This window comes from Lissotriton helveticus, chromosome 2_2 (assembly GCF_964261635.1).
Source record: "Lissotriton helveticus chromosome 2_2, aLisHel1.1, whole genome shotgun sequence".
Taxonomy (NCBI): domain Eukaryota; kingdom Metazoa; phylum Chordata; class Amphibia; order Caudata; family Salamandridae; genus Lissotriton; species Lissotriton helveticus.
In genome coordinates, this window is record NC_136060.1 from 506,702,254 (window position 1) to 506,708,498 (window position 6,245).

The window sequence follows — 6,245 nt, forward strand, 5'->3', positions numbered from 1 at the left end:
GACATCTCCCAGAAACTACAGGCCAGCGAGAGTAGTTGGGCAGCCTCCAAACCTACAGCGATTCTCCAAATGGCCCAATATTATGAGCATCAGAAAAATGAAAACGATAGGGCGACAGAGAAAAAGAAGAAAGACTTAAAAGAGAGGGTGATGATTGCCAAACTGCAAGGGGTGACTATAGGACGAGACCAATACCGGGGAAACTACCAGACAAACGTCCCTAAGACTGCATTTCCCCAGGACCGCACTCTGACTCCCTACAGTGGACGCACAGACCTTAGAGATGACCAGTGCGCTTTCTGCAAAGGGACTGGCCATTGGAAATCCCAGTGCCCAGTTCTCCTGGAAATGATCAGGAACAGAGACCCCAGGGATGTAGCAAACGGACCGAGACCTAAGGGACCACAACGAGGGCCCCCAAATGACGCGACTAATGACAGATCAAGCAGACCGAATACGTTCGATCGACCCAGACAGAACCAATATCAACAATCTGACTATGACGACACTCACACCTTTGCATAGGACAGCCAAGGGCGAGGGAGGGATCCAGTCGAGCTCTATGTTGACCAGCAGGGCCCTTATGTCACTGCTAAGGTCCTGGGTACCAAGTCTCCATTTCTGGTAGACACTGGCGCAACACGTAGTGCGTTATCTAAACGACTGATTCCAAGGGCACCCTTGTCTGGCTCACTCATAACATCACTGTATGTGGGGCGAGTGTCGCCCCTGAAACAACGGCACTGCGGAGTGCATTTGCACAGTTTAATCTGAATCATCATTTTTATCCTCATTTTTTGTTTCTCTTCTCAATTTTTCTTAATATTTTTCTCACGTATTTCAGATGCTGTATAATTCCACACGTCAGACAACATGCCAATTTTCTTAATTTTCTCATGTTCAGGTTTGTCCATCCGGACCTTTTTCCCAAAACAAGTACAAACGCCAAGATCCATCAAAAACAGTATTTTATTAGACCAATGCATTTCGGGCCCTTCCAGCCCTTCGTCAGGGTTAGCTGCAAATGTTAAATAAACATCCATTATCATCAGATACAAAATCATGTGAAATAAATCATCAATAAAACTTCATGATTTACAATTCTTAATAAAAAACACACCTTTTCCTATTTTCTCTTTCTTTGTGCCAGTGCGAATCAAACCTACAACAAGTTTCATAAACCAAAGTTATGTTAAACTGCCAAACATCGCCACCTATTATTTACGTCACATCTATATTCTCGTATGCTCAAGTCTTCATTACAGGGTGTTTGTTTGAGTATCTAGATCAACCACCTGTATCTGGCCATGTGAGTTTGTTTACAACGTTACACAAAAAAACCCCTTTCACGTTAATTTAGAGAACAAACGCCAAGACTAAAACCGCATATCATCTCTCTTCATCCCTTCACTTACGTGCTAGTTTTTGCGTGTTACCGCATTACCCTCCTATCATCTCTCTTCATCCCTTCAATTACGTGCTAGTTTTTGCGTGTTACCACATTACCCTCCTACATTCTTTTACGTTTGTCGCTTTCCTTCCTTCTACCTGCCTTTACCATACTTCATTTTACCCCATATTGCCTTTCGATTTTGCTCGTGGCTAGCCTCTACGTTACAAACGGAGCTCTCTCCCCATTAACATACCTGCCTCTGATGGAAGCCATTCTCCTCCTCCTCTCTCTGTGTAAAACCAGGTGCATTATGTGTGTTTCTCTAAACGCTCCTTTTAAACAACCTCGTGTGCCTTAACTCCTCCTTCATGACTAGAGTCTAATTAGCCTTCAAATGCGTTCCTTCGGTGTTTGTGGTTCATGAAACTACACTTCCCATCCTGCTATAGGGTTAATATCTCATTCGCTATAACGTGTTACAAACGTCAATTACGCCAAAATTATCAGTAAGTTGTAAATCATTCACATTAGTTAAATTGTATCCTTTCTCATTGCCGTCTACATCAACGGACCCCTTTTCTTCTCCTTATTTGTTAAAAGAGTCAATCTGTAAAACATTGTTTAGATGAACCGGATCTTCCGTCGTTCGTGTGGAAACAGCGTTGTTCACGGAGTGTGATTTCTTTAAGTCATTGGGTGCAAACCCCATTTGGGGCAACATTTTGAAAACTGCACTGTAGGGGTAGGGGGTGCACACCATTTTTATCCTCTTTGTCCTTTGTCTACATCCATTTTAGTCCTCAAAACTCATCCGGTATTGCGTGCACATTGAGTATAGTGCCTTGCCCACATGGCACCTGGGTAATACATCACTGTATGTGGGGCGAGTGTCGCCCCTGAAACAACGGCACTGCGGAGTGCATTTGCACAGTTTAATCTGAATCATCATTTTTATCCTCATTTTTTGTTTCTCTTCTCAATTTTTCTTAATATTTTTCTCACGTATTTCAGATGCTGTATAATTCCACACGTCAGACAACATGCCAATTTTCTTAATTTTCTCATGTTCAGGTTTGTCCATCCGGACCTTTTTCCCAAAACAAGTACAAACGCCAAGATCCATCAAAAACAGTATTTTATTAGACCAATGCATTTCGGGCCCTTCCAGCCCTTCGTCAGGGTTAGCTGCAAATGTTAAATAAACATCCATTATCATCAGATACAAAATCATGTGAAATAAATCATCAATAAAACTTCATGATTTACAATTCTTAATAAAAAACACACCTTTTCCTATTTTCTCTTTCTTTGTGCCAGTGCGAATCAAACCTACAACAAGTTTCATAAACCAAAGTTATGTTAAACTGCCAAACATCGCCACCTATTATTTACGTCACATCTATATTCTCGTATGCTCAAGTCTTCATTACAGGGTGTTTGTTTGAGTATCTAGATCAACCACCTGTATCTGGCCATGTGAGTTTGTTTACAACGTTACACAAAAAAACCCCTTTCACGTTAATTTAGAGAACAAACGCCAAGACTAAAACCGCATATCATCTCTCTTCATCCCTTCACTTACGTGCTAGTTTTTGCGTGTTACCGCATTACCCTCCTATCATCTCTCTTCATCCCTTCAATTACGTACTAGTTTTTGCGTGTTACCACATTACCCTCCTACATTCTTTTGCGTTTGTCGCTTTCCTTCCTTCTACCTGCCTTTACCATACTTCATTTTACCCCATATTGCCTTTCGATTTTGCTCGTGGCTAGCCTCTACGTTACAAACGGAGCTCTCTCCCCATTAACATACCTGCCTCTGATGGAAGCCATTCTCCTCCTCCTCTCTCTGTGTAAAACCAGGTGCATTATGTGTGTTTCTCTAAACGCTCCTTTTAAACAACCTCGTGTGCCTTAACTCCTCCTTCATGACTAGAGTCTAATTAGCCTTCAAATGCGTTCCTTCGGTGTTTGTGGTTCATGAAACTACACTTCCCATCCTGCTATAGGGTTAATATCTCATTCGCTATAACGTGTTACAAACGTCAATTACGCCAAAATTATCAGTAAGTTGTAAATCATTCACATTAGTTAAATTGTATCCTTTCTCATTGCCGTCTACATCAACGGACCCCTTTTCTTCTCCTTATTTGTTAAAAGAGTCAATCTGTAAAACATTGTTTAGATGAACCGGATCTTCCGTCGTTCGTGTGGAAACAGCGTTGTTCACGGAGTGTGATTTCTTTAAGTCATTGGGTGCAAACCCCATTTGGGGCAACATTTTGAAAACTGCACTGTAGGGGTAGGGGGTGCACACCATTTTTATCCTCTTTGTCCTTTGTCTACATCCATTTTAGTCCTCAAAACTCATCCGGTATTGCGTGCACATTGAGTATAGTGCCTTGCCCACATGGCACCTGGGTAATACATCACTGTATGTGGGGCGAGTGTCGCCCCTGAAACAACGGCACTGCGGAGTGCATTTGCACAGTTTAATCTGAATCATCATTTTTATCCTCATTTTTTGTTTCTCTTCTCAATTTTTCTTAATATTTTTCTCACGTATTTCAGATGCTGTATAATTCCACACGTCAGACAACATGCCAATTTTCTTAATTTTCTCATGTTCAGGTTTGTCCATCCGGACCTTTTTCCCAAAACAAGTACAAACGCCAAGATCCATCAAAAACAGTATTTTATTAGACCAATGCATTTCGGGCCCTTCCAGCCCTTCGTCAGGGTTAGCTGCAAATGTTAAATAAACATCCATTATCATCAGATACAAAATCATGTGAAATAAATCATCAATAAAACTTCATGATTTACAATTCTTAATAAAAAACACACCTTTTCCTATTTTCTCTTTCTTTGTGCCAGTGCGAATCAAACCTACAACAAGTTTCATAAACCAAAGTTATGTTAAACTGCCAAACATCGCCACCTATTATTTACGTCACATCTATATTCTCGTATGCTCAAGTCTTAATTACAGGGTGTTTGTTTGAGTATCTAGATCAACCACCTGTATCTGGCCATGTGAGTTTGTTTACAACGTTACACAAAAAAACCCCTTTCACGTTAATTTAGAGAACAAACGCCAAGACTAAAACCGCATATCATCTCTCTTCATCCCTTCACTTACGTGCTAGTTTTTGCGTGTTACCGCATTACCCTCCTATCATCTCTCTTCATCCCTTCAATTACGTGCTAGTTTTTGCGTGTTACCACATTACCCTCCTACATTCTTTTACGTTTGTCGCTTTCCTTCCTTCTACCTGCCTTTACCATACTTCATTTTACCCCATATTGCCTTTCGATTTTGCTCGTGGCTAGCCTCTACGTTACAAACGGAGCTCTCTCCCCATTAACATACCTGCCTCTGATGGAAGCCATTCTCCTCCTCCTCTCTCTGTGTAAAACCAGGTGCATTATGTGTGTTTCTCTAAACGCTCCTTTTAAACAACCTCGTGTGCCTTAACTCCTCCTTCATGACTAGAGTCTAATTAGCCTTCAAATGCGTTCCTTCGGTGTTTGTGGTTCATGAAACTACACTTCCCATCCTGCTATAGGGTTAATATCTCATTCGCTATAACGTGTTACAAACGTCAATTACGCCAAAATTATCAGTAAGTTGTAAATCATTCACATTAGTTAAATTGTATCCTTTCTCATTGCCGTCTACATCAACGGACCCCTTTTCTTCTCCTTATTTGTTAAAAGAGTCAATCTGTAAAACATTGTTTAGATGAACCGGATCTTCCGTCGTTCGTGTGGAAACAGCGTTGTTCACGGAGTGTGATTTCTTTAAGTCATTGGGTGCAAACCCCATTTGGGGCAACATTTTGAAAACTGCACTGTAGGGGTAGGGGGTGCACACCATTTTTATCCTCTTTGTCCTTTGTCTACATCCATTTTAGTCCTCAAAACTCATCCGGTATTGCGTGCACATTGAGTATAGTGCCTTGCCCACATGGCACCTGGGTAATACATCACTGTATGTGGGGCGAGTGTCGCCCCTGAAACAACGGCACTGCGGAGTGCATTTGCACAGTTTAATCTGAATCATCATTTTTATCCTCATTTTTTGTTTCTCTTCTCAATTTTTCTTAATATTTTTCTCACGTATTTCAGATGCTGTATAATTCCACACGTCAGACAACATGCCAATTTTCTTAATTTTCTCATGTTCAGGTTTGTCCATCCGGACCTTTTTCCCAAAACAAGTACAAACGCCAAGATCCATCAAAAACAGTATTTTATTAGACCAATGCATTTCGGGCCCTTCCAGCCCTTCGTCAGGGTTAGCTGCAAATGTTAAATAAACATCCATTATCATCAGATACAAAATCATGTGAAATAAATCATCAATAAAACTTCATGATTTACAATTCTTAATAAAAAACACACCTTTTCCTATTTTCTCTTTCTTTGTGCCAGTGCGAATCAAACCTACAACAAGTTTCATAAACCAAAGTTATGTTAAACTGCCAAACATCGCCACCTATTATTTACGTCACATCTATATTCTCGTATGCTCAAGTCTTCATTACAGGGTGTTTGTTTGAGTATCTAGATCAACCACCTGTATCTGGCCATGTGAGTTTGTTTACAACGTTACACAAAAAAACCCCTTGATGAAGAGAGATGATAGGAGGGTAATGCGGTAACACGCAAAAACTAGCACGTAAGTGAAGGGATGAAGAGAGATGATATGCGGTTTTAGTCTTGGCGTTTGTTCTCTAAATTAACGTGAAAGGGGTTTTTTTGTGTAACGTTGTAAACAAACTCACATGGCCAGATACAGGTGGTTGATCTAGATACTCAAACAAACACCCTGTAATGAAGACTTGAG

At 40.8% G+C, this 6,245-nt stretch overlaps 1 long non-coding RNA gene across 1 annotated transcript; it reads right to left on the minus strand.

The window, feature by feature from the left end:
• Positions 1-746: 746 nt before the first annotated feature.
• LOC144821577 (uncharacterized) lies at positions 747-6,015 on the minus strand. Its single transcript, XR_013608388.1, has 3 exons — positions 4,767-6,015; positions 3,207-4,138; positions 747-2,578 (listed from the first exon to the last, which is right to left on the minus strand). It is a non-coding gene; the product is annotated as an uncharacterized LOC144821577 (long non-coding RNA).
• Positions 6,016-6,245: the final 230 nt, after the last annotated feature.